Source organism: Athalia rosae, chromosome 1 (assembly GCF_917208135.1).
Source record: "Athalia rosae chromosome 1, iyAthRosa1.1, whole genome shotgun sequence".
Lineage (NCBI taxonomy): Eukaryota > Metazoa > Arthropoda > Insecta > Hymenoptera > Athaliidae > Athalia > Athalia rosae.
Genome location: NC_064026.1, coordinates 20,747,032 through 20,774,350, shown reverse-complemented (window position 1 = coordinate 20,774,350; position 27,319 = coordinate 20,747,032). Strand labels below are relative to the sequence as shown.

The window sequence follows — 27,319 nt, the reverse complement described above, 5'->3', positions numbered from 1 at the left end:
GAATGTTGCATATTCTTGAATCTCCCTCAGATTACGTGGGCTCGTCGGTTTTCATCGAACACTTCAACGGTTCTCGGCCGATATTTTCTTCTTTCTCGAGCATATACCAGGTTCGATTCGCCCCTTGCAAATCTTTGCGAATCGGCAGAGCTTGTCACCGAGCGTTGGATAGACGGAATACATTCCCGTCGTACATTCGTCCGTTCTCTACTGTATATAAAAGTTCAGTGGTAGTGGTTATAGAATGTAGGATACGCGTCTGAACTCCCTATGAATAACGTACAACGAAATACTGGATTACGCTATTCAAATTCGCGTACGTATTTTCCACGGCTGAAATTTTTTGCATTTATTTATAACGACGGTGTGCGGTATGTGTGTCCACGAGCATTTGCATTTCTGCAGGAAATCCGCTTTGATGAACGGGCATGAATATTTTTTTCCGTAACGAAAATCCGCTACTGTCGGCACTGACGAGAAGGCAGTGGCAGCGTGGCGGCGGGCGATGCAAACCAGTGAGGAAATTGAGGCAGGTCGGCGCTACGAGCAGTCGTCGCTCTCGGTCGACTCGACGTTTAATTACGTAACCACTGGGCCCAGGGACCATTTACTCAAAATAATGACCCAAAATGGGTTCCCGGCGTGTTATTATTTTCGTATTTGGTGCTTCGCTCTCCTTGGGTCACAACGTTGGTTATTTCCATCCGTACTAACCTTCTATAATTTCAAGGGGTCCTCGCTCCACCGCCCTTCGCGTATACCTGCCGTTTTTTTCTTTTCCCTCAGAAAAACTAGCATAAATTCAGAATCCAAGACTCGCGGAGTTTCTCCATCTGTACGTGACCGCGCATGTATTCGTTTACACGTGTGGTAATTAAGCCGAAATCATTGATTGAACAATTCGAGTAGATCTCCACGTCAGCTTGACGATGCGTTCAACTTACTTTGAATAAAGTTTGCGTAAAGTACACGTAGTATTCTGAGATGAGCTTGTGAACAATTTTACTTCAGATGGCGATTGAATACCCAAGGAATCCCGTTTTCAAAATAAATATATTCGGGTTAGGCAAGCTGGCGTTATAGAAGAAGTTATATACGAAGAAGTTGTAATGTTCGAATTTATGGCCAGAAATAGGGATATCTTCAACCCTTCATCCCAGGATTTTCGAGGACCTTTAAAAAGACCCACATTTTCCCACGAATTTTCTACAGACCAGAGAGAATGAATTTCAGTCAGAATTCAGGCCGTCCAATTATCTGACCCAGTCGAAATAGATTTATGGAAATCCTAAGTTTTCACGAATGGTTTTCATCGATGAAATTTTCGTAAATAAGAATTATTAGGGTTAATTGAAGCTTGTGAGATCCACGAAACCAACGGCTAACATTAGATGGAATTCCGAAATCATCAATTAGCATTTGCATCATGTACAACACGTGTGTACCGATCATAACTTTTGCGGGTACTCGTAGCTTAAGTTAATGATTGAGGCTACCTAATCCAAGGCGATTATGACTGCGGTTCCGACGACTTCTTCGGTCATGGATATGCGTTGGTGGAGTCAGCTCGGAAGATTTTTACGGTACAACGGTAAATGTTAATCCCGCAACTCGTAATCCAGCAGGAGCTGGCAATGGGAATCTCTGACTTTAACTGTAATTATAGGGATCACTTAATGGTTCTCCCTCCCGTCGTCCGCATCCCCTTGATATCCTCTCGCAGCGGTGGAGTACCGAATGCCGTAAGCCTCCTAAATAAGGCTAAACGCCACTATTAGCCGGTCTAGCTTTGCTCCACAACTATTCATTTGAATACGCTACGTTTTACGACCGCAAAAACCCGTCCACGAATCTCCAAGTCCAACCCTCTCGATTGGTAGGGCGGATATGCTCTCACCCTTCATACTCAGCTGCAGTTTCTCCCTCTTTGGCTTCCTCCCAGTTCTTTTCACCCCCCCTTTTCTGGCTCTTCTTTACGGTTGTGCTTGGTACCGTTTCGATGGCTACGAGGAAGCCAGATCATGATCGTTCGCACTTGATGACAAATAAAAAAAGTCGATATTACTTTACAGTCTGGGAAAAAAAATTCATCAAAAGTGATTCCTCGTGATCTATCACTCTGAATGTTTTTCATCCAACGAATGTCTGATCCACGCGAAAACAATCAATCCTATATCAAATTCTACTGGGCGTCTTCTTATTGTCTTTCCTAGTCTTCTTTTCGATATGAACTCTTGTCCGATCGATCAATCAACCGTCACATCCGGAGTACACGAAGTATGAAATTCGTAGAGATCCTCGGATGATTTGCCGATTAAATTTCATAAGATTTTCATGGAATGGAACGAAAAATAATCAATCCTTTCGAAATTCTGCCAAATTTACACGTCAAGCGTTAAACTCCATGTTGAGGTGTATAATTTCAATTTTCACGACGTTTACGTAATATTGAAAAATTAAAAAAATCGTTCAAGCCCCCGATCTTGGATCGTACTTTTTGATTAGTCATATTCATTTACCGAGAAATCAGTGAGATTCATGATCAGTGAAGCTAGACGCGCAGTGGCCTAGCTATAACTGTACCAAGGGAATGCTGATTCTGCTTTGCATTTCAATAATCCAAGCGAGTAGTATAGCTGTATGTTCACGATACAGAACCAGAAAAGTCACGCTTCACCAATCTTCGGTGCCTGCCCTTCGTACGCACGTCAATGCCTGTGACGAGAAGCTAGAATTATGCGCCGTCTGGTTTCTCTTGTTCCCATCATTTTCATCCCGCATTGCCATCTGCATCACGTCCAACCGCTGTTCTAATTTCGACTGTGGTATCCTATATACATCCACCCGCGATACGAGAAATCAATTTCCTCTGATTGTTGACAGAAATAATAATGACATATCATCCTCGAGATACGATCACCGAACGGCGTGGAAAGGTAAGGTAAATAACTGATTGTGATACGAAAACGTGTACCGATTCAATAAGCTCTCACCGACAATCAAATCTGAATAGTTGCTTTCAAATATTGTCGCTAAGAATCCAATACTTAGAGGAGTGGCGTATACCGTTCGAGGAGAGATATTCCAAAATTTGAAGTCTTCTGATTCTTTCTCGAGAGTATTCTACGCTCCACTGAACACGTTACGCAAATGATATTTATGAATGGAAGTATCCGGCCATGAATTAATTTAGACGGCATATACATATTTCTGAATTCTTGTTCGCTTGCTTTAGTCTATTTGTTTCAGCAATAGAAAAAAAAAAAAAAAAAAAAAAAACAGAATGACGTGAGAGCGCTCTATGCAGTGCGAAAAATTGTCCGCGTATACGTGGGGCGTGGATCCAGTAAATATAAATGCAGGCCAACAGTGTCAGTTTCTTGCGGGCTACATACTGCAACGCGTAAAAGTTAACGCCAAGATAAACAAGAGACAAGATGCTGCTATAGAGTGTCAAGAGCTATTCCACCCTGGCGCATATCACTACAGGCATAGCGGCAGTTTTAGTTTTCGCATAAGCAGGGCGTGAAATACCTGGCGGTACGGAGTCGTGCACCTCGTCTCTGTGAATAAAATTTCACCGCGCCGAGTTGATGATGTTTTTCCCGTGTTTTTTTGGTTTGTTTTTTTTCTTTTCTTAGTACAAAAGAGCGTCGGAAAACGAAGTAAACAAAAGGAGAAGGAAAATGGTAACCAATTAGCGAATAACAAGCTACCCGCTAATTATGAAGCGCTCATATATGGCCCGCGTGTCGAACTTGACGTTTGCATTTTTACAACTTGGTATATATCTTCTACTTTCAGCGCTATTCCGCCATATTGAAGGAGTTGGAACGCAAAAAATATTTATGAGTAATGATACCTCTCAGGAAATCCTGCAACCTGCAGGATAATTGCATACGTTGCTGACTAACCCGCTCGGAAGGGCCAGGACGCCTACGTGCATCTACAGTTCATTTATGCACGCGGATCCATAATCCAAGAGATCGCATCTGCTCGCAGAGCCGGAATGTTATTCCATCGAACAGTTTTTTTTTCACTTTCTGTTTTCCCCATCATTTGGTATCAGAACATCGACTTTGCAAACAACCTGCTTTGTATCGTCAAATAAGTGCTCAACGATCTGCAGATCGTATACGCGAAACGTATACGCCTGCGATTCAAGGAAACTCATAATGAGTATTCACCGTGCTCTATTTAATCAGAATGTAACAATTCGCTCAATTCACACTCGTACAATATGTGTATACAGACGTATGCATAAATTTGTAAATGAAAGCGCGATGCCAATTGAATTTCACCCAAGCTTCATACAGTATAACGCTGCGAATAAAAGTTTCCGGGGGCGTGAAGGCGAATACGAAAGATGGGTCGAGTCAGAGAAGGCGGCAGACCGGGACGGTTGCGGATGGCTGCCCGCGTCTGCAAATACGTTCAGCGGTAGGAACATCAGCAACAACAGCCTCAGGAGCCAGAAGAGTCGGGATATCCAGAAGCAAGCCTGGAGCCAAAAGGCTGGACTGGAAGCGTCTCGAGACTCGCTCGGTAAGAGTATACTGCACCTATAAGCCGAACCGGTAATACTGTTATTATTTGCGATATCAGTACCCGCTCAGTAGGCAGGTATATTACCTCTCCATTTTTGCGCTAGTATCTCGTCTGTGGTGTGTTATTTAGAGCGCTCCACCGGCGATTCGCAGTGCGTCGTTCCATTTCGTTCGACGCTTCCGTCTTATTTGAAACACGAGGATGCCCCTCTTCCCTTCGTACGTAAAGACCGTCTTATGCATATTCATACCCGAGGATATAATGTGCGGAACAAAGAATCTTTCGTCACCGGAATGTTCCGTCAGCTCGTACACCTCTCGACTACGTTCGAATCTTTTTAGCAGCACTCTAGGTTCCTAAGGCGTGGCCTTGACTATAGCGCGGTACTTAATACTTGTTCGTCGCATCTCGGAGGTACCGGTTTCTGCGAACCTCGCTTCGAATTCCATTACAAACTTTTTTTTACCTTGCACCGCCGCCGTTCTACCGCCTTATAATTGCACCAGTTTTCTACGACCAACGGATTGTCGTTCTGCTTATTTATAAGAAGAAAAGAACAATTCAATTTCCACGTGAGTTTTAACGCCGCTCCAATTTTTATGACAAACGATATTTTGAAATAATTTATTCTCTTTCTTTATAGTCAATAATTTATTTATTTTTGTTTCATCCATATCCAATCCGACTTTGTTTGTTTTCTTGTTCGCTCGACTTGCACCACCCAATTCAATCTACGCGACATTTCAAAGGCCGGACGAAAGCGGCTTGCAATGCAAATGAATCCGTACATCAAACTAAACACAGGATTGAGTGAGTGTAATGAGGAGACCTGCAAGTGTAAAAATTGGTGATTTGTTCCGTTGTTTCGATCCTCTGAAAACCTGAATGACGCCGGGAAAAGTAAGATCAAAGGCTGTACACGTACTCCCCTTTCGTTCCCGTTGACACCGAAAGCCAATATTTTCCGTAAATTCTCTCCTAAGAAGGCTGGCGAGAATCAAGTATAAATCATTGGCACTTCGAGTAACTTCACCGATTCCCGATTTTTTTTTTTCAAAGATGATGTCCAGACTTCGAAGGCATCCGCCTACCAAAGCTGAAAATACAGATTTTCTCACGATCTGTGAATTGGTCGAAAGAAAAGATTTGCGAAGGTAACGATTCGGTGTTACGTTTACCGCAGGTGTCAGAAAAAAGCTCTAAGAGACGACCCAATGTTAAAGTGTCTATACTGTTTCACCGTATTGACTCTGTTACTGAAAGTAACCGATGCGTGGCCTGTTTGCTCGCTATTACCTACAAACGAGTTTGCTTACAAAAATATTTCCAGGATATATAGACTGAGAATATTTTCATCGGTTTCTAATGTTGACTTGGAACGATGCACCAAAAACCTTGTCCTACCATTCATATTTAATGACAACTAGCTAATATTTATTTTATCTACCGGAAAATGAAATCGTCCATGAAATAATGTTAGACGCTCTTAAGTGTAGGAAGTGATCGTTTCGCATCGTCGCCAAAAACAATAAGCCACTCTCGGCGTCATAGCTTTTCCAGAACATCGCTGTCTGACTGTCTGTCCGTCACAGATCGAATTTCTTAAGCAACTTATTGTTAGTCGCAACGTGAATACTTCATCGATGGACCAGAACAAATTATTGAAAATTAATGCACGGAATTTTGTCTTTTATACGAGTTAAAAATTCATGACCAAGTTTTAATGTGCTCGTCTTACAATTGGTGAACGTATTGTCTTAAGTAGGAATAGAATATCGCTTCAGTTCTGATCGAAGTCTTGACGCAAATCGCAGAATGGAAAAAGAATTAGTCCGTCTGTTCCATTTACTTTTTACCGAGGCTCAACCACTGGAAGAAGAGATCGATGTTCTCGCATCGATGTTTACACGAAGTACGTATTACCTACACTTGCAAATTGCCATATACTTGTAATTGACTTGTCTCTTAACAAGAGAACGGTGCAAACAGCGTTATTACATCAGCTACGATTGGATCGTGTATCCCTACAACAAGTGTGACTTATAGTCGAGCGATAACATCGTTTCGTCATACTTCTCCAGTTTGTTTCATCCGATCGAGTCTCGGTAATCTCTCGTCAATTACTGCTTAATGAAAAACGATACTCGATTAATTTCTTCCGTCCATGAGTCTAATCGCAACAGCTTATTTATTGAGTTGTTATATTTTTCGTTTTTCTTCCGAAATAGCACCCCGTCGTTCACAGCCATCGAACTTCAGAGCGATTCAAAGATGACACGACAGAAGCGAAAATCAGAAATAAGCGTGACTATGAAGTGTTGCATCTGGTCCACTTGGACAAGAAAAAAAAAAAAAAAATTCACGTGCACGCATGGTTCGGGATTCCGTTGTTTTTTTTTTCAAGTTTGCGGTGAGATAGATTTGAAACGGAGACTGATTGTGAGTTTAACGGTGAATTTGCGTAACAAAATACGGTAATTAGAGAACTCGCTTTATCGATCCGACCGACCGTGTCGCGGTGAAAGACAACCCCACTCAGGGGTGCAGGTTTGCAGAAGGAAACCGGTATATATGTATATCTATTTGCAAATTTGCATGCAGTTGGCGTACGAACTTTGTACTGTAAAAACCCCATAAATTTGAAATGACTTATATAACCCTCATGGCGTCTGATACCGATGTTGCACGGTATCCCTAGAGGGTGGATCAATTTTCAAGGGTGGATTCAACCACGTGCACCACAGCCAAGATCTGCGGATTATACCTACCTACGTTATACATATATATATACGTACGAGCTCTTTACCTAGACTGGGCCGCCCATTATTGGCGCACGGCTTATCAAGTTACCCTGAACCGTGCGTAACTGTAGTTTCGCGCACGCACGCACTTACCTGCCGGGATACCAACGGCAGTAGGGTGAAAGTTGAACGCGCATCGTGAATTAATGAAGCACCCCTTACGGGCCGTCTCTTATCGTTAGACTAAACTAGGATTATTTTCCAACCAGTGCTTGTATTACCGCGAGATTCAAAGGTTCTACACGAGGCTAGATGCGCGTATTAAGAGGCATGCCGACGTTGATGTGTTCATACCTCGGGTGGCTCAAGCCTAAAAGTAAAGAGAGAATGAAAAAAGAAAAAAAAAACGAGTACGCGCAGCGGACGGGGCAGTAGCGAGCGACAGTTGCGCGGGCGAACCTAGAGATGGGGGGGAGCCTTCTGTTTATTTCGATGGGCCGCAAAATGCGCGAGGGTGCGCCTGTGTGGACTACGACACAAAGGGCACCGCCGCACTGCTAATTAATGAACTATCATGCTATCCAGTCAGCTACCCCGCGCGACACGGAAACCCCATTCGTTTATTACTCGAGGCTGTACGAGCAGCTAGGGGTCGAGCGAACGTATCTATAGGTAGATACCGACGTGCCTACCCACTGTGAGCTCCGACCGTTCGAAGAATCAACGGAACACCGAAGGACTGACCTTCCGACGAACGAACTGTCGAGAGGATACATTTTTATAATAGGAACCCGCGGCGGAGACTTTCCGAGTTGTATCCGGAGTTTACAAGCTCGTAAAATTGGCATATAAAAGACAAAAGGATCTCCGGAATCGGATTACCTCGCGAAGATTGAACATCGAAGATCCCCTCAAAACGTGACTTTCGTCATGAGCTTCTTCGACTTTGTGTATTCGGTGTTATTTGATTTATTTCGTACGTACATGTTGTAGCGCTACTTCGTATAGTCATGTGAGGTCCGTGGATAGGAATAAAAAATTACTTCTCTGGCCGGCTATCGATTAGTTAGACTTACATTGATTATTTCTGTACTCAATTACCCACCAATTTCGAGTTTTTGGAAGAAAAAAACGAAGCCCACCAATTATATAACGTTGTCGCAAATTGACGAGGGTCCGATTACTCGGTTGGCAAAAAGCACAGGACACCGTTGCTCGAAGCCTCACAGATCGGAGGGACGAAACGAAAGTTCATAATTATATACTTGATATATTTATATTAGCCGGTAACCAACTAAAAGCGGATTTTTTTTTATCCATTTGAGAAAATACCGAGAGTTGAAGTAAACGAACGATTCCCCGAAATGAGGAAATTGCAATTCCATGTCAAGTGTCCAGCTCAACCGCATCTCTCTCTCTGGGATAAACCTTCAAGAACGTCATCCACCCTCCTCGAAGTTCGAGCAAATATTGTTTAATTACTGAAACTACGTGCAAAGCTGTTTGAAGATTCAAGGTAAACTATCCGATCTCATTGTCAAATAGCATTAATGTTCTCGCTCTGATTGTGAGGTAGCTCAGAGGAAACTAAGGACATCGGAGCACGTCCCAGGAATATTTTCAGTGAAATTCGGGTTGGGTTTACAATACAGACTACGTTCTGTCAGACGTATTAACTTATGCATCAAAACTAGTGGATGGATTCTACGGTGGTAGTTGTCGCCGCTGTGTGTATAAGCATAGATATGTTCAATATATCTATGGTATAAGTTATACGCGAGAATCGAGTGAGTGTAGAATCGATGTAATTGAGGGGTCTGTTTTGAGTGTAATAATGGAGTCGCCTGGGTTTGACGAGGTCCCGTTAGGCTGTAAAGTTTATACTAATGCGAAAGTGCGAATAAACAGATAATCACTAGGAACAGATTTCACACGATGATTAAGAAGTCACGCGATTCCGGTGGCGGATTCGTATAAATATCCCTTTTCGTCTCGAGTTTCAATTTTCCAACAATCTACCATCGTGTATATTTTCTTCCTATAGGCGGTATTATAACTATACCGCGCCGACGGAAGAGGAAAAGTCTCGGTTCGAGCTCAGGGGCGTCTATTAAGGAAGAATATACCCAAGTTACGGGCATCACGCGATTCCTCTTCCATTACCGACGTCCGCTCCTCTGCTTCTTACTTCACCACGTCCTCTCACTCGCCATTCATTTTTCGAGGTCCTCGGCTGAAATTGCATAGAATTGCGGAATACATATATTTCCGAACAACCCGATTCATCCCTTTCGATGGCTCCGTGATATCGCGTCAATGATCCCAATTCTCGAGGATTGTCGGGACCGGAATTTACAATATCATTTTATAACACGTTCAATTCGGTACCTCTCGGTTTTCACCCACCCGGAAAAAAAAATTGAAAAAACCAATACCATCGTTCCCCCCTTTCCAAACGTCGACTGATAAAATCAAACACCGTATCTCCTCGTGAATGCACGTGCGTTTTTCGTGAAATTTTCGCTAAACGCGGACGAAATACTGCGAATACTTGGTGTTCGTAGGGACGTACGCGGAGTCCATAATTTTTCGCAGTTCGTCATGACTCGCAATTATATCTGCTCGGATGTCAAACCACATGGACGGGAATCTCCGCGTTATCCGAACGTTTGGTAGAAATCCACCTTCAACCGCAGTATGCGTCGTGCACATGCCAAAGTTGCTTCGCGAGTCGAGTACAGGACGCATGCTCGTACGTTCGACCGCTAAGCTGGCTCTGCATTTAATTACTTTAATTGTTCACCGAGATGAAGGGGATACTCCGAAGATACGCAGGTAATTGGCAACGTTGTACAGAACAACCGGTTACCGTCCCGACCGGCAACCGACCGGGCTCGTTAATTGCCGAGCACGAGCGATGCCAGGTAGATCTTGAGAGTTGCGCACGAGCTGCGTACGAGATACGTGTCAATGTTCATTCGGTTGTATAAAAATCATTCGATTTTTTCTACTTTTTTCATCCGCACCGATTGTCATCACCCGTCCCTCGCAACTTCTCGGACATAATCGCTGGTATATTGAAAAATCGTGTAGAACTACCTACTCACTTCCGGTAAAAATCATGAAATCTTGCGAGAGGACGAACAGTTTCGTTGTTAGAGAAACGAGTGGCCGTTACCATCGGATAAAATGAGAAAATTGGCGAGTCAGACTCGTTAGATGGCTCAAAGGATATTCGAAAATTTGCGAGTAGTGGTTGGCTTGATGAGTAAGCCATCGCGGTGCAGAGAGACACAATCTACCGCGGAACTACTGCACCACGTTTTCCGTTAAATATCTTATTCTCTTTGAAAGCAGTCAACACGAGGTGGTCCGATTGGCGTTACGTGAATTTAGTTGAATTTGCGGGGGTTCACCTCCACATTCGCATACGCCACCAACCACTTCGTACAGATACGCGTGTAGGTACTACACACCCTGGTCTGGTCTGGTTTTCCAAATTGTGAATAATATCTATTTATTGTACATTTCTATCGTTCGTCATATTTTCTTCCAATTCCAAAGTACCGCAATATTTACGAATACGTGACGATCGTACCATCCAGCTGCTGAAATAAGTTCTCGCACCTCCCCCACGTAGCAAGGGTTAAGAAACGATCCTCGAACTCCGAGAGAACACACGATCCCGTTGCCCATTTCTCGCGTCTACGTAGTGACTGCATAACGTAGATAATAATTGTTAACACGTAATTGCCTGCTGCAGCGCCTAGCTAAGCAAAGTGACGAGTATTCCAGCAGAGCACTAGACACATAGAGGATGCACTGTGTCAACAGGGGCGCGCCCACTGCAATATTATTGTGTAAACATGCTTTGCTTTTAATGGCCCTTAACTCTTAATGGATGGATGGGGTCCTGCTCTCGCCTCTCCCTCTGCTCCGCCCTTCCTCTCGTTGGCCCGGGGCCCTCGAATGTCGTTCTTCTCCGGATCCTCGTTTGGGGCCTCTAAAGGATTGCGCATCTTTTACCAGGTTTCACGGCGGCGGAGTCGAAATTCTTAATGAGTGAACGCGGCTTGATTTAGGGTTCCGTATTTTCGGAATTATTTGTCAACCGAAGCGGGACCAGGAGCCAAAAGCAGATGGTTCTGTCGGATGGAAAGGGGCGGCGGCAGACGCCCTGGATACCGGATGTTTCGCATTCGTTGTCGGTAATACGTAGCCAAAAGGGCACGTTCTCGTGTTTCCAGCAACTTCGCTTTACCATCTTCACTGCTTCAAAAAGTGGCAAGGGTGAATGTGGCTTTGATTTGTCTGCAGCCCCACCATCTTCATCCTCGGTTTTCCCACCCCTCGGACCATCAGCTCCTGCTTCTCTACAAAGTTTTAGTAATCTGCCCATCGCGGAGGCCCAAGAGTAATTCGATTTAATGGAAAACCGAGTAATATTTTCCTGGCTATTTCGACGCTTTGCCAATGGAAACTCAAATTGAATCATGAAAGCGTTATGGCTCATCTTTCGCCGTTACAAAGGTATACACAGGTACACGATACAGACACAACCACAATGTTACAGAGAAATCCTTGTTCTGTTTCAACCCGGTTCGGCCGTATATAGAAAACAATTTCAAGTTATAAATTGGAATTTATTATGTTCTTTGCGGCTTCTAAATCTCGCGTTTAGTGACCTGCAAATTATACTCCGGCAACGTACATCTACTAATTCGTGGTCATACTTCAGCGTGCCGTGGGTGATGAGGGGTTGTTTCATCTCGTTAGTCAGGCGATAAGTACCAGATAACAGTGGGGCTTCCCCAAGGTTTCCCGGAGGCGTGAAAATTACTCAGGATTAAAAAGAAAGAGGCTATTAAAGTTTAGGGACATTGCTGCGCTCGCTCCCAACTTTCATTAATCGCCTGTATACAATTTCAGATAACATTGTACGGGAAAATGCCGCTGGTTAAGTTTACTGCATATCCTAATAAATAGGCGAAAGAGTACGTTCGGAACATTGCCGAGAATTACCTACATGTGAATTACGTGCTAGCAAAACAAACATCGCGTATAGTCGGTGGAAAATAGAGCGAAAACCTGGGGCTTTATCTGATGCTCCTGGGAATGAGATGCATAATGAAATGAGCGTCTCGAAGGATTGGCACGTACCGGCTGTTAAAGTATGCAAATTTTATATACTCTTAATTATGGCGGAATTCTGTGCTTAAAGCGGTGGTGGTTGACGTCTAACTGTTAAGTCCGCGAGATTGTCGCGAGTCATTGAGTCCTCACGTACGGAACATTTTCCGTGGCAAAATCTCTTCTTCGGGATACTTACATCTATTCCTCGTCTACCATTTTTCCATTTCTATCTCCCCGTGACATCCAGCCTCGTCTTCAGGTTCCACCAGCAGCCTCCTAGCGCTAAATTCGCATCCCCCTTCGACATCGCAAGCCACGATACAACGAGAGGATCCATTTTACCCCCTCTCCCCGTGGGTCTGATATCATTTTGCATTATCTTATTCGAGGCACGTAAAGAGCTGCAGGTAATTTTGGGGTAACTTTCGAGCCGATCGTATGACGCGCAGGCGGTAAAAATAACCACCCCGGTAACGGTAGGTGCCATCAGTCTTTCCTGGCACCGCGTCGACTCACCCCATTCCCCGCCCAGGGTGCATAATTTCGTAAGGGCTCCAGCCTAAGAATGAACAAACGAGCCGGCGAAAACGAGGAGAAAATTTTTTATCGGACGAACTACACCTTTGAACCTTTGAGATGAAAAAACTTTTCAGTTCGAAATACTTCACCTTCCCTAATAGCGAAGGAAAGGGCAGCAATAAAACTTGCTACGGTCCACTGGCAACTCCTCAATTTCTATAGGGATGGATCTAGTGGCGTGACGTATCGTCCAAAAATACTAACGAGGGAAACATCATGGTAAATGATGGTAAGAATGATCCTAGAAATGTTCATCTCTCTGTCAAATACGGATACGCGGATGGTTACATGTGAACGCGTATGCCGCATGACCGATTCCTTCCACCTTCGGAAATGGTTTTTTGCTTTTTTTTTTCCAAACTGCGTGCGATAATCCAAGGGGCACCGCGGTGGTATAATTAAGTGGCACCCTGCGATCATATGTCTTCCTATGGCGGCTCGAGGAAAACTCGATGCCGAGGATTCGGTAGCGTTCGGGTCGCGCCCTATCCGATTGTGAACTCGCACGAGGGTTGGTGAAGGGAGGGGCGAGTTAGAGTCAGGATAGCTCGCATAACAGGCCGACACAGTGACTGAGCGATGCGGCCCTGAAATCTTCTGGGGATTATGGCCGTTCACTAGATCCGTTAAGTAGTTACTACTTTCCTGCTGGCAACAAGCGACGGGCCCTCGACAACTGTGACAGCTGCTGCTTCGACTTGCGAGTTACGCGTCAATATTTCAAGTCACAAAATTTTGAACATCGTGATGCCGGCGGGTTTGTTCGGTGGTGACCGCCAAGATTTTCCGCCGAGTTACGACGGTAAAGTGAGATCGTAAAGAATATGAAAAACAGAAACGGTATTATTGCGAGGTACTCGAGAGCTTGTTACAACTTCCGATCTCGAGCTTCCAATTGCAATAATTATGTTGTAACGTGTCTGCTCGACCTGTAGATACGACCTTGAGGATCGAGTATAATGTTAGTGAAGGGAGCGCGAACTTACAGTATACTTCAAAGAATAATAAACCCACCCGCGCACCAGTCCCGCAATCGCGCTGCGCTTTGTTCTTGAATTTTCGAGGGTTCTCTTATACAGAAAGTCAAGTGTCTCCCGTCACGGCAACCTGATAATTAGACACAAGCAACGCTGTCGAGACAAAGTCCTTTCATAACTCCAAAAATATCGATTCACTCCGTTGTTAAAGGTGAAATCGATTCTGAAAAAAATCTTTTTGTTTTTTTTTCTCCGATTTCTTCATTTCTATAGAAGTGAAAAATTTGTGCGAATCTTCGGAATCGCTGGCCGAGGTGTCGAGCGTTAAGTATATGTAAATACCGATCAACTGAATATAAAATATTTCTACCACACTATCTCACGAAGTTACCTACAACACGCTAGGAATTTCGAAGGAGAATCAAGCATCCAACAGACAACAGTCTGCAAGTATTATTACGATTCATATACTATTTCTACACTACACTTCGCTGAATATTTCATGAATCTCACAGGGCGTTCATCTTCTCTATGATCGGAGATACGAAAAGTATTCCAAGTTGATACGGAACTCAAGGCTACCGAACCTTACGGTACAAAGAAACAAAAAGTGAATCGCCAAAAGAAAAACAAAAAAAAAATTGAGCGCCGCAGTGTCGCTAGAAAAATACACGGTTCATCCTACTCCCGCTTACTCTTCCGATACCCACACGTAGGTCCACCGCACGGGATTCAACGGAAGAAACGTTGAATTCGCGGAATAGGCGAGCGAGTGTGAGAATTTGAGCAGAAGAGGAACAAATGTGGCAGGAGAGAGACGCTCTTCAGGGATAAATAACCATCTTACTTGCCCGTGCACTATACTCTGCGATCCTGCGTCGTTCTCTTCCTTCCCCCGTCGCCCTTCTCGGGGACTCCTCAGCTGCGCGCGTATTTCACCCGTGCGACCCTTCCGCCGCTTCTACAACGACACTTCTTCAGAACGAGGGACTCGAGTGTTTGAAAATATACACACACCGCCCTCGGTTCTCGGCCCTCGACGCCCGCGGTGTCGAGCGGTAGGCTGTTCCGTGTTCACCGGTGTCACGGGGATGAATTTAAGACAGAAACAGAGAACGGAATATGAAAAGAAAAGGACAGCTGCTGCCACCCAAAGAGCCTAAAAATAAGTCTCTGGCTCACTCGGACAAGCAAAGAAAGCTGATCAGAGCTGCAACCCGCGTCTTCTCCTCTACTCATTTGCCTGGAATATATACCCCCCTCCGAATCCATTTCTGCATCAAGTCACAATGCTCGTTCGACCCTTTTGAAAAGATCTAAGGATGATCACTACCGTATGGTACGTGTGATGCTTTACTGGTCAATTGGGTCACCCATTGGTGCAATATGTCAACCAAGAACGAATGAAAAAAAAAATACAACAAAAACAAAAAGAACGGTAAGGTGCAGTTGCCTCGTGTGTGTGGCGTGCACAGAGTGACGCTACATTTTCGGATCGTATCCGGTCTGGAATATCCCGAAGCTAGGAAAAAGATGGTCGTTCGTCGGACATATAAGGAGACGATGCATGGCGTTCTTTGTGTTTCCGAGCAAAGTTAGAGAAAGATCTTCATACAGCGTTTACTCTGTATGGTCAACGCATGGGGTATGGTTTCACGTAGTCACGGTCGACTCGAAATTAGATGCACCCCGTTGATCGCGTGCCGTGCTCGGGTACTGCTGGAATGCTTACGGATCGTGTGTCTCGTGTACCGGACAACCCCGAAGTCACTTAACGTTCGCTCTGCACCGCATTCTTTGGCGTGCTGCGGCAGACCAAACAAATTTGTTCACCCACGTCTAGCCATCGCCGGAGACACGCGATTCAATTATGAGATCCAACGTTGTCCGGGGCAGATGGCTGCTGGGGTAAGAACCGAGGTGAGAACCCGCGGTCTTTCGTTTTTCCTACCTTTACACGGTTTACTATTTTTAATGGAAATCGTGTACTCACTACCTAAGGCGATCGAATTTCTCTGCCTTTTAAGAACCCCCTCTCATTTTTATTCTCCTATTTTCTACGTCAGGATGATGTCAGAGACAGTGAAACTCGTAATCCGCAGATGAAAAAAGGTATATCCTGTAATTTCGAGAGCAGCCAGTACCAGACCGGATTTTCTTTTCCTTTTTTTTTTTTTGCGTTTTTTTTTTTTTTTATTTTCTTTTTTCATAAATTCATTTAATCTCGTTGAGTATACGCGCGCTGAACGAACGTTCATTTCAGAGCAGTGCAGACAGCCCTGCTGTCTCGAAGGGAAGTGTAAGAAACAGAACGAAGTTTTGGATGTGAGAGATCTAACTAAGTTTTCCTACGTCGTTGAACGTAGGAATATTTTTCAAATCAAATGTTCGTATACCATTAGTTTTAGAAATTCAAATGGACGAACAACAAGAAGGGTTAAAGCGGCGAGTTATCATTAGATTCTAACGAGTTTTCACACGGATGTTTATCGACCGTCAAAAAGCCACGGAACTCGCGCAAACTGGTTATACGTACCGTACGTACGCGAGTGAGCGAACGGGTGTCGACGACGACGTTATACCCAAGGCGCGAGCGCCTCGCCCTTTTACCAGAGAGTCTCATGGGCTCGTTAACGAAGCCATAGAAATTAGTGGTGAGAATAGATGTATTCTAAGCTGGGCAGACGCAGTAAATAAGCTGCTTGCCAGATTCGGGCGCACGCATAGCCGCGCTCGACCACGCGCAGCCACGCGTGGCCACGCGTACCCGACACACAGAGGCAAACCACAGATTCGGTAACACGCACACTTCATGTCATTCACTGATACATACCATTGACATTACATATTCCGCGCGTCTTTCCTAGACTAGCTTTATACTTTGCCCGAGGAAGAAGCTGAAATCCACTTTGACGGAATCCATACTCGGGTATAAGACGGTTGCGAGACCGAGGCTCGCGTGTCAAAGGAAATGTACCCGACACCGTTCGAAAGAAAAAAAAAAAAAAAAAGGACGAGAAGATTTTTTTCTTCACTCGTTGACGAATGGTGTCAGTAATCAACCCGTCTGCTCTATGAAGGTATAATATTTACGCATACGTGAACACGCGTGACGCTACGAACGGGCTCGTTGATATCATTTATCGAAATATACGCATATATAATGATGCATTCCAGCTGATTCGATACATTATTGACTCGTTTCGATGTCACGTTACACTCTAACACGGTAACAATACCGCTCGAATTACATCGCGCCATCTTGTTGTTTGTCATAATATTATTTTAGTAGATATTAATTGGACAAAATCAAATTATGCCTAGTGGCTCACCAATTTTCGTTCAATAATGCATCTATATCTGAACTTATATTAACTATGTTCCGAATCAGTGATGTGAATTTCAAATAGACCTACCTGATACCCAAAATATCAGAGATCACGAGTTCCCGGACCAACCGGGTTTCGATAACGACTTTTTGCGCTCACGAGATATACGGGCGGATATGTTTTGCTTTTGAAAAAATGTAACGTCGACCTCAAGTTGGTTTGAATCAAATTTTATCATCTTACGGAAAAATTTCACGAATAACGGTAGAGTTGCAGAGAAATGGATGCAGGAGATGCTTAGCATGACCGTTTGATTTTGTCAGGTGGTAGGTAGAGGGAGACGGAACATTGAGGTATATTCTTTCACTGTGTTTACCGTATCTGCAATCGTACATTTATAGCTGCAATCCGTCGGATTTTCATAAACGAGCTAGCTTAGTTGCTGGAAGATAAAGGGATTACTACGCTATTACGTTTATCAAGACGATCGGTGAAACGACTTGTTGAATCGATTGACTGACATTCAGCCTTCGACCGATCGGAACTAATGCAAACCACAGAAACAGATTGGCGTTACGGTGGGACGAATATGTGTCCGACGAAGTCAAACACCCAAACCTGAGACCGCTTAACGCATTTCCGGTTGGCTTCGTTCGTAATTCCAATATATAGGATTAGATACCGTACAAGCATATTTGAGTTTGATCAATTATTCTAGGCTCTTTATTGGGACGCGTTTCATACGATGGAATATAGAGAGAAATGGATACTGTTATTAGAGGCTTTTAGATGAAACGATTGCAATCAAATAGCCAACGACTAAAAACGCCCGCTGAAGTATAGAGTTCCTTTTTGTGTTCTAACTTTTTTATCTTTTTAGCCAAAAATTGGAAAAAAAAAAAAAAAATTCTCGCCGACTCTCCTTTTGACTCGACAAAAAATGATTGGCATTGAGCAGGGGATATCGCGCTATAAAGTCACCGATGAACAGACGTCACCGATCCTTGCAGCGACTGCCGATGAATAAATAGGATAAAATGACCGAACGAAGGTGAAAATATGATTCATATTTGTACGCAAGCCTCTGGTTATTCGCATCCGCATACTCTCGAACACATATGCACCTAGGATCGTACGATTATAACAGATCGTTAAGCGGGTAATTTTTTGAGCTTTCGAGGGAGCTCACGCGTACGGGGTCTCACAATTAGTTGGAGCGCGTATCGGGTAAAGTCAATTTTTAATACTCCATACCGATTCAAGTGATGGCTTCAGGCTTCGATTTCCCCGTCGAAAGATTTGAAAAATCGTGGACCTTAGTCTAGCATACAGCCAAGGGAAATGACATTTCGAGGGGCGAAGAGACGGCGACACAAAGATGACGAGATAAAATACGGAGGAAATTTCTCACGCACCTCCTTCCCTCATAGGATAAGATATTTAAGGGGTGATTCCGAATGTAATTTCGATATGCACCACTGCCAAGCGATTGTTTCCGGGGTTTTGAACGCATCGATCGCACGCGAATATCAGCGGCGCAACCTCAACTCTCGGGATCGCGTTGGCGAACAATGCGCGTCAAAAATACCTACGTGATTTACATTCTAATAATTTCGAGGGAGAGATTAGAAAATCGAACTACGTGACCTAGATATGTATGAACATGTGGAGTTGGCTTTTCATAGAAAATTCGGGTAGAATCTAGGCGAACGGCGAGTGAGAGCGTGGCTAGAACTCCGGGCGAATCTAAAGCATGTCATATCCGACTCAAAAGCAGTGATTGCTACCTGCATATATGTATCAACGGGTGTACGTCTGTGTACACATATGTATGCATCCGCCAGGTATACACGCTCCCCAATAGTATTGGTGAACATATTCACGTTACACCAACAAAAGCTGGCAAATTCACGGCAGGGGGGTGAGAATATCGCCTTTCTGGCTGCATTTCGGGTGTGTGTGTATCCGCCCATGATATCTAGTAGGACATATAGGAATACGTTTACGATGAACCTAAATGGTGACGAGTGTGCATATAGTATGTGGGGAACATACAGACGCGCCCGCTCGAGCACCGCGACGGAGATAGACGGAGATGGGGAGATTCGTTGAATTTAGCCTCTGCATAGTGGAGTCGAGTTGAGCGATGATTCCCGCGTTTACACATCCCATTTAACCTCAACAGGATTATTCGCAAGTGCGGGAAATATTCGTGCCGTCTGATTTTTGTAGGATAGGTGGTGCGAGGTACCTATACCTTCTTCACACCCGAAGTTTGCAGAGATAGTAGGCAGTAGGCCGCCCCCCTTCCAACCGGAGCCATTACCGAGCTTTCGGAGAGCTTACGTCCTAAACTGAGTCGGGATTAAGCCTACCGTGCAATTAACTGGCTAAGCCTTGCCTTTAATTATGACCATTTTTAGTAATAATTACGCCTGTAGCTACTCTGCAAATTAACCACAGGATGCCTCGCAACCCTTTGACTCGAACTGTGCTTTGGGTAGATCTTTGAAGTGTTTCTCTGCAACAAGGTATAGAAGGTTGACAGTGTTCCCGCGCGCTTTACCGATCGGTTTTTCCTTGGTCTTCTTTTGTTTTAATTCGTTCGTTCTTTTTTTATTGTATATAGATCTACATGTATGTGTATACTATCATCATGATTATTCAAGGGTCACGGGAGCATCGCGTGCAGGGAGATTCAGGTCGTGGCATTTTCTCCCCTTTCCTTCCCTAAAGTACATTATCGTGAAACGTGACCGCAATCATACAATCGCACGTAAAGTAAAAATATCCACCGCATATACCTTCCTCCGCGCTATTCATCAGATGTTTTCGAACGCTAGTAGCAGGTATAGCGGGGATCGAAAATTTGACTTTCAACTCCCCATAACATACGTTTACAGTTACAAACTACTTGGAAATTCCGAAGATATAAGAGTCTTCGGAAAACTTTACTTTGCACGGGGAACATGCTTCAGCATCTGGTGGCACACGAATGTGCATTTCTGCTGCACGTTACATGTATACATATGAATCGGAGTGCGCGTCTATATTCTATATCTGCAGCATCCAGTCAAAGGTGTCGTCCCGGAAGTCGCGTGTTCCAGTCCGGAGGACAGGAAGGCGGGAAGACGGTAAGGGTAAAAGAGGTGGCGAGGGGGGATGACATCCCGCGAGTGCAACTGAACTGGAAATGCACTTGCTTCATACTCGAGCATGAACGAGGTCAAAATGCTCTTCTCCTTTTCGTATCTGAAAGCTGCTTTCAAGTTCCACTTCTAGCGCCAAAATCAGTAGGGGGGGGGGGGGGGGGGGGGGGTAGGTATGACATTCGTATGAAGTATTCATCAGAGTGTCGTATCCAGATACTTTGATCTCGGATTAATAAAAAGCACTCAATCGAACACTCCAACGATCACATCATCGTTCACGGTAGCAATACATTTAATTGCCTGCGTACTTGTGTACAAAGCGCTCTGCATACCGGCGAGTAACTGGGTAAGGAAAAATTCAAAATTGACGACCGTTTTTTCCAATCGATCCTTCGTACGTTTTTTATTTTAAAATCGGTACAACACTCGCGTCACATCGCCTATCAACCGTAGTATCATCGCGACGTCATCGACGTACGTGCATGACGGAATAAAAAAGAATGACCGGATCTTCATCCGTTTCTCTCGTTTCCATTGAGCGAGAAACTAGGGCAACGCCACACGTGACCTTCACCGTAAAGTCTCGAAGGCGTATGAATGTAAATTTTTCCCTCAGAAGATTCTTTTCAACATCTTTTCCGAACGACGCGTAGGTGTACGTTCAGACTGCGGAATGTGAAAAGATACGCGTAGTGCAATCTGTATAAAAGAAATTCCGGCGCAACGGCGACGGTAAGATAACTCTATTCGGTTCATCGTTTGATTAAATGGCATTCGTGAGTAGCGGAGCAGTAGGTTCGATTAGAAGGCTTTATCCAGCTAACGTAAAAAAAAAAAAAAAGAAGAAAATAAGTGCAAATCCTTTGAGGTACAATGAAACGGCGAAACTAATAGTCGGTCGAGTGGTCGTACTCACCGAAATTCACGGTGTACATATAGATGAAGACGTCAAACGAGTCTGGTTTGTGCAAACGTTCGCGCCACCGCGGTTCTCGTCTCTAGCTCGGTTACATATCATCGAATTCACCTTCGTGTAACCACCCGCTCGCCAGCCCTGGACGCGGTATACGCGGCGAGGGTTCGGCTTCCGTAGAACCCGAGAGAGCGAACTAACTATATGCCAACCGACCCGTCGAGAAGGGGAGACTCTACGGAAGAGGAAAGAGGGAGAGGGCTGAGGAGAGAATAAAGTCAGGGGAAGGAACAGTGAGGGGAAAAGCACTAGGGAGGGTTAACCTCTTGCAGGAGAAGAAACGAATTGCACTCGCTGGTTTCTCTAATTAAAGCCGGTATTTGCGGCCGGACGTGAACTAGGAGCGTTGAAACGAAACCGAGCCCTTCACCAGCCGTATAGCTCGCTGTAAAGAACCCTCGGTGAATCCGGATCACTCCGAAATCCCAATGTATACGTTAAAAAATGGATGTATAGGTATACATTCGCACGAAGAAGTTGAGACGATTATACACTGCGCGCGACGAATTATGACTCAGAGTCATGGCCGGGGGATGAAACGGTATTGACTTCTTTTCGTTCGTTAAATTATTGCAGGAACTTGGATCGCGAGCGTGGCCGTTGTCATACCACGGTGCTTCTCATCTCTGTGAAAAAAAAACACACACACACACACACACACACAACATGGAATACCGAAAATAACAAGGAGGGTGGGTCGATGCAATCGACAATTTCAGGAATTCCCACACGTATCGTTCGTACACATCGACAAAACTGTACGTCGAGTCATTTTTACCCTTACTATTTTATTTTATTTTCATTATATTGTTTAGATGATTCTTCGAGCGACTCGACCCAATGTCGAAAGTCAATGGGGTTGACTCATCCGATCGTCTAATTAACTTGTCTCGAAACAGCTTTGACATCAGAGCTGAAGGCGCGTCCTGAAATTCATCTCTCAGATATCACAAGCCGACGAAATTTCCGTACATAGGAGCGATTCGAAAATTTGACGGAAAGTCACAGGACAATAAGTATCAATCAGTCACAATTTTGGATACGAGTAATAGTAGGGCGAAAGAGGAAACCGAGATGCCAAATGAGAGGGAGAAAGACGGGAGGTGAGAATGGGAGTAGAATGGAAACGGAAGTGGGGATAGCGCACGGCCGTGCCGGAGGAAGCAAATAATCGACAAGTGTTTTGCTTTGCGGAAGCTTGAAGGTATACAGGGGAAGGTAGCAGGGAGGCGTTTTGTTGAGGCAAGTCACGCGGCTCTGGACGGCCGTCATGTTTGCAGAGCCATTCAAACGATATTTTCGGAACAATGCATGCGCTTCCGTTTCGTAACTACTGATTACAGATCTCCGTTCGGATCTCACCGGATCCCTCAACGGGAACTAGTATAGGTACCACGGCAACGTCCCCCCGCTTCTCGCTCGAGGATACAAGCTGGATAGGATGGAATAGAATAGCACAGTATAGATATGTATGTAACTACTCTTCGCCAACTGTAATTACTTTGCTCCAGTAGGACGCGCGCTAAGACGAGTTGATTGAGTTAGTTCAGCTCTCATTATTACGATTCTTGTGCCTCCCCTCGGTTCGTCTATCTCGGTCCTTTTATGCGCTCTCAGCCCTCAGCATCGATGCCTTCTTACACTACCGTTATTATCGAGAGGAGGAGGAAATTGTTGAAAATAGTGGGAAATAGTGAAGGGGGAATGTCGACGGCGTCGAATCGGGTGGTATCGTCTAAAAGATGAATCATATCGTCGCTGTTGCGTTTACCCCCTTGAGAAGATATCGTAGAATCACGCCTCCGCTTTCCCTTTCTGTATACCACGCATCCGGTGGAAGCAAGAGTTTTGCATAAGAACGGGGAGTTTGGTACCTCGCGGTTTCCTCTGTCAAGTTGATGATGAGTGGAAGGGAACGACCCGTCTTAGTTTTACCGGAAGAAAAAAGTTACCCCTTGCGTGTACGCGTACCTATACCTTGAAACTTCGCCACCCACCCACCTTGTATATAAACTGCGAGCCGAATTATTTTTCGAACATCATACGCGAAGATAGATACACGGTATATTTGAGACTGAATGGAACAAGAGAAATAACAAAACCGCTTTGATCGAGATAAGTTTTTTTCCAGTTTGCTTCTGTTATCACGAGAACTTTGAAGGTTCTGATCCGATATTATCAAAGACATATTTCTGACAGCCAAAGTGTTCTATGAGACAATATCGGGTCTCGCCGTGAGCTTAATTTAGGTGGATTCGCACGAATTAATTAATTCTGACAACCTGGAACAATGATTTTGTCGATAGATCTGAACAATGAGAACGGTGATTCTTTGATCCGAATATACTCAACTATACTCCGTCTTCCAGAAAACCGAAGACAATTTGATTTTGATGAAATCGCGAGAATCGAAGGCAAAACAAAAATATTGAGGGATTTCCTTCAATCTCTCTGAACATCTATTAAAATATTTCCAAGGCTTGCGAGCAAGTTCTCAAGAAGAGAATTCTATTAGTTAAATAGGCACTCGTCATTAATCTTTTTTCCATGTATTTTTTAGTTTCATCTTCTAATCAATTTACGGTCTCAGAACGGATCAGCCTTACAAACACAAATTATATCCCCTGCGATGGACAGGATACCGAGTGTTGTAGGTGACGATGGGTTTATGAAAACTCCTAAATTAAAAATTCCAGTCAACAACGCACTATACGCACTATAATTACAGACTCACTCCCGGAATAACTAAACCACTTTATGTTCGAAGTATTCAAGCTACTCGATATAGGGATTAGACCTCCATTGGAATTCGGCAGCGGTCAACGAGTCTTCGATACTCAGAGTGGAGTGAGGGAGGATTATCATCATACTTCGTGATAAAGGAACATTTCTTGAATATTCATTATGAATATTCAAGAAATGTTTCTCGGACAAAATAACAGTATGAATTCGCTGGTTCGGGTGGAGGGGCGGAAAGAAATTACAAGAATGGCTATTATTGTGTTCATATAACAAACCTAACGGAGCGAGAGGAAATATTTTGTACGCGGATACCTTCCCCGCGTAAAAGTGTGCAAGGAAGGTTGGAATTCTCCCCTGAGCTCGGTCAGCTTCTGGAAGAAAAGCGGAAAACTTTCCTTGGTCCTAGCTCTGCAATGGCTGCATTCTCGGTATTTCAAGTAACCGCGGTGAAACACGAGCGCTGATTTCGTTACGGGACGTTTTTGAAAATAAAATTACTTTTTCTATGGGTACTCAAAGTGGCAGTTGACCATTTTTTCTCTGGCAACCAACTCGCGGTAAACTGCGAGTTCCATTTCATTTCTTCCGTTAAAAAAATAAATGAAGGCAAAAGTAAAAGGGAAATGAAAAAAGACAAACAAAATCCAATACCTAAAGAGATACACGTTGGAGCTGAACTGCGATCGCAATTAATCTTGGCCAACTGCTTTGCGGATTTTCCGTCTTCACTGCCAAAATTATATGTTTAGTTTACGTATGCGTATAAATATACATCGCCGCAAATTTAACCCTACTACCGTAGATTACGTTCGTCTGACTGCATGGGTGGTAGCTGAATAGACGGGACTCTGACAGCTATGGTATACCGTTTACATATGTGTTTGTGTAAACTGTAAATATATCTACACGTACTATACGGTATACACACACGTGTAACTCTAAGTTTGTGTGTATCGCACATCGAGTATACATGTACACGCAAGTTGGGGGGCTTATATAAAGTCGCCTGAAGTAATGTCTGCGAAGTTGGCGAAGTCACGGAGCGTCGTTAATTACTCCCCCAAGAATGTTATATCAAACCTTAATTTAGTTTAACCTGCATCAGGTATATATACTACGCAGATATGCGGAATATTAATGATCCGTTATTTATGTATACCCTACGGCTACATGATATTCAAGATCATTATACTACCAAACATCTTCAATGACCGGGGAACATTTTCCAATACATCTATGAAATATTCACGGCAGCATCTTGGACGTGACATCGTGAGCTAGTTACCGCGTCTCTTGTCTTCCGTACCGCTTCACCTAAATCGTTTCCCCATTGTTCTACGATACATTGGAATCTCTTCGGAAATTTTTCACTATCGTTTAAATTATTCAATATCAGACTCGACTTTCTATCCTATAGCGGGTACATTCCGAGTTTCTCTTGTAATTAATATCAATGCTTCAAATGTAGAGCATCGATTCGAACTTCTCTCTCCAGTGGCGGAAGATACTTTGTCTCTCTCTCTCTCTGCCTCCCTCTCTTCGGCCATGGCACAATTTACGTCGAGAAATGCCTGCACCGAGCACTTTCTCACTTCGGAGGTCTTACCGATATATGCCAAATGAGTATAATTGAGCAGTTACCCTATATCATCTCGCAGGGTATATCGCAGAGCTGACAAACGCACTCGACTCAATTGATGGTTCTTTTGTACCTTGTTTTTTTTGTTTTTCTCTTTCATCGGAAATTACGAACGAAATAACATTACGAGAAAAACGTACACCTCCGTTCGAGTCATTTGAATAGATTGATTGACACATTTTCATTTACATTTCGCTAACAATAAGTTACTTCCAACCATTTCATAGTTTTTACAAAAAAGTGTATTCGTGGGTTATAGCTCTGGAATATTTCCGATCGATGGCCATAAGTCTGAAGATTATGCAAAGTTATGTCTGTTCCAGGCCCCTTGTTTAGGAATGCAACAAAGACCTTTATCGATGGAGAGGGTGGTTCTGCCCCGCGTGGGATGAACGGATAGAATCGTATAAGGGAAGTTTGTACCGACCAAGGCGCAACCCGGTGGACCGGAGCCGAGGGCCCCTCTGCAAATATTTTTACTCCCGCGGGGCGCGTTTTATCAAAGTGTTCCCATTGTCCTCTTCTCATCCCCGCTCCACCCCTACCGTTTATACTATCCAGCAACCCTTTCCATGGGAGGAACACTGATTTGATAAAGAGGATTTGGAAGTGTGGCACGCATCGGTATCTGTACGCGTACACCTGACCGTGTTCACGCGTTTCCGTTTTCATCCTGACGAAAAAAAAAAGTCCTCCTCCAACTCCCGACTCCCTCAGCACATTGCGGAGCCCGTTCATAACGGTAGTTTGACAACTAGGAAGCGTCAGCTCGGATTTATTTGGCCATACCGGTCACCGCTGCAGAGGGAGCTACAAGTTACCGATGTATACCCCCCCCCCCCCCCCCCGTATATATGCGTTTGTATTTTCACGATTTATGGACAAAGGTCAATTTATTTTTACGACTGCCGTAACACTTTCTGGCGATCTGAATGCAATTCTTCTCTTTTTGTTCGTTCCTGTTTTTGTTTTTTCAATTTTTGTATTTTTATGTGTTTACGCACCCGTTTTTTCAATTGTTCGTCCACCGCGGCCATACCCATGGATCAATTAGCTGGACCCATCCGGTTGTCTCTTTTGTCACGAAGAGTTTGAAAAATACAACGGCAACGAAAATTGCCACGCTCAGATCGACAGAAGAAACAATGAATCTGCTCATTCGAGTATGTATTGAAACTGTGAGGCTTTCACTGATCATGATAATGTAGTAAATGGAAATGTTCGTATACATTCACATGCCTCGTGTATCGACCGGCTCCGGAATGGTGTGGAGAAAAATAAATGCTGAAATGAATAAATAAATGAGTAAAAGGGGAGGGAGTTCGAAGAGTTAGATCCTAAGACATTGATGTGCAATTGACGGTACTCGTAGATTTTCGCACTTGACCCAAGTTCCATTTAGAGCTCTTCCGGATACCGTTCACGTACAGGGGGTGGAGTTAATGGAAGGTGTATATAGGCGCATTAATCCAAGCGCCTGCAGGCACATCAATATTAACATGGTGG

At 44.1% G+C, this 27,319-nt stretch overlaps 1 long non-coding RNA gene across 1 annotated transcript in view; it reads left to right on the top strand.

The window, feature by feature from the left end:
- LOC125500141 overlaps positions 1-27,119 on the top strand; it is a 50,320-nt gene extending 23,201 nt beyond the window's left edge. Inside the window, exons 2-3 of the long non-coding RNA XR_007277351.1 lie at positions 8,615-8,805; positions 26,137-27,119. This is a non-coding gene — a long non-coding RNA (uncharacterized LOC125500141). The remainder of the gene's footprint in view (positions 1-8,614; positions 8,806-26,136) is intronic.
- Positions 27,120-27,319: the final 200 nt, after the last annotated feature.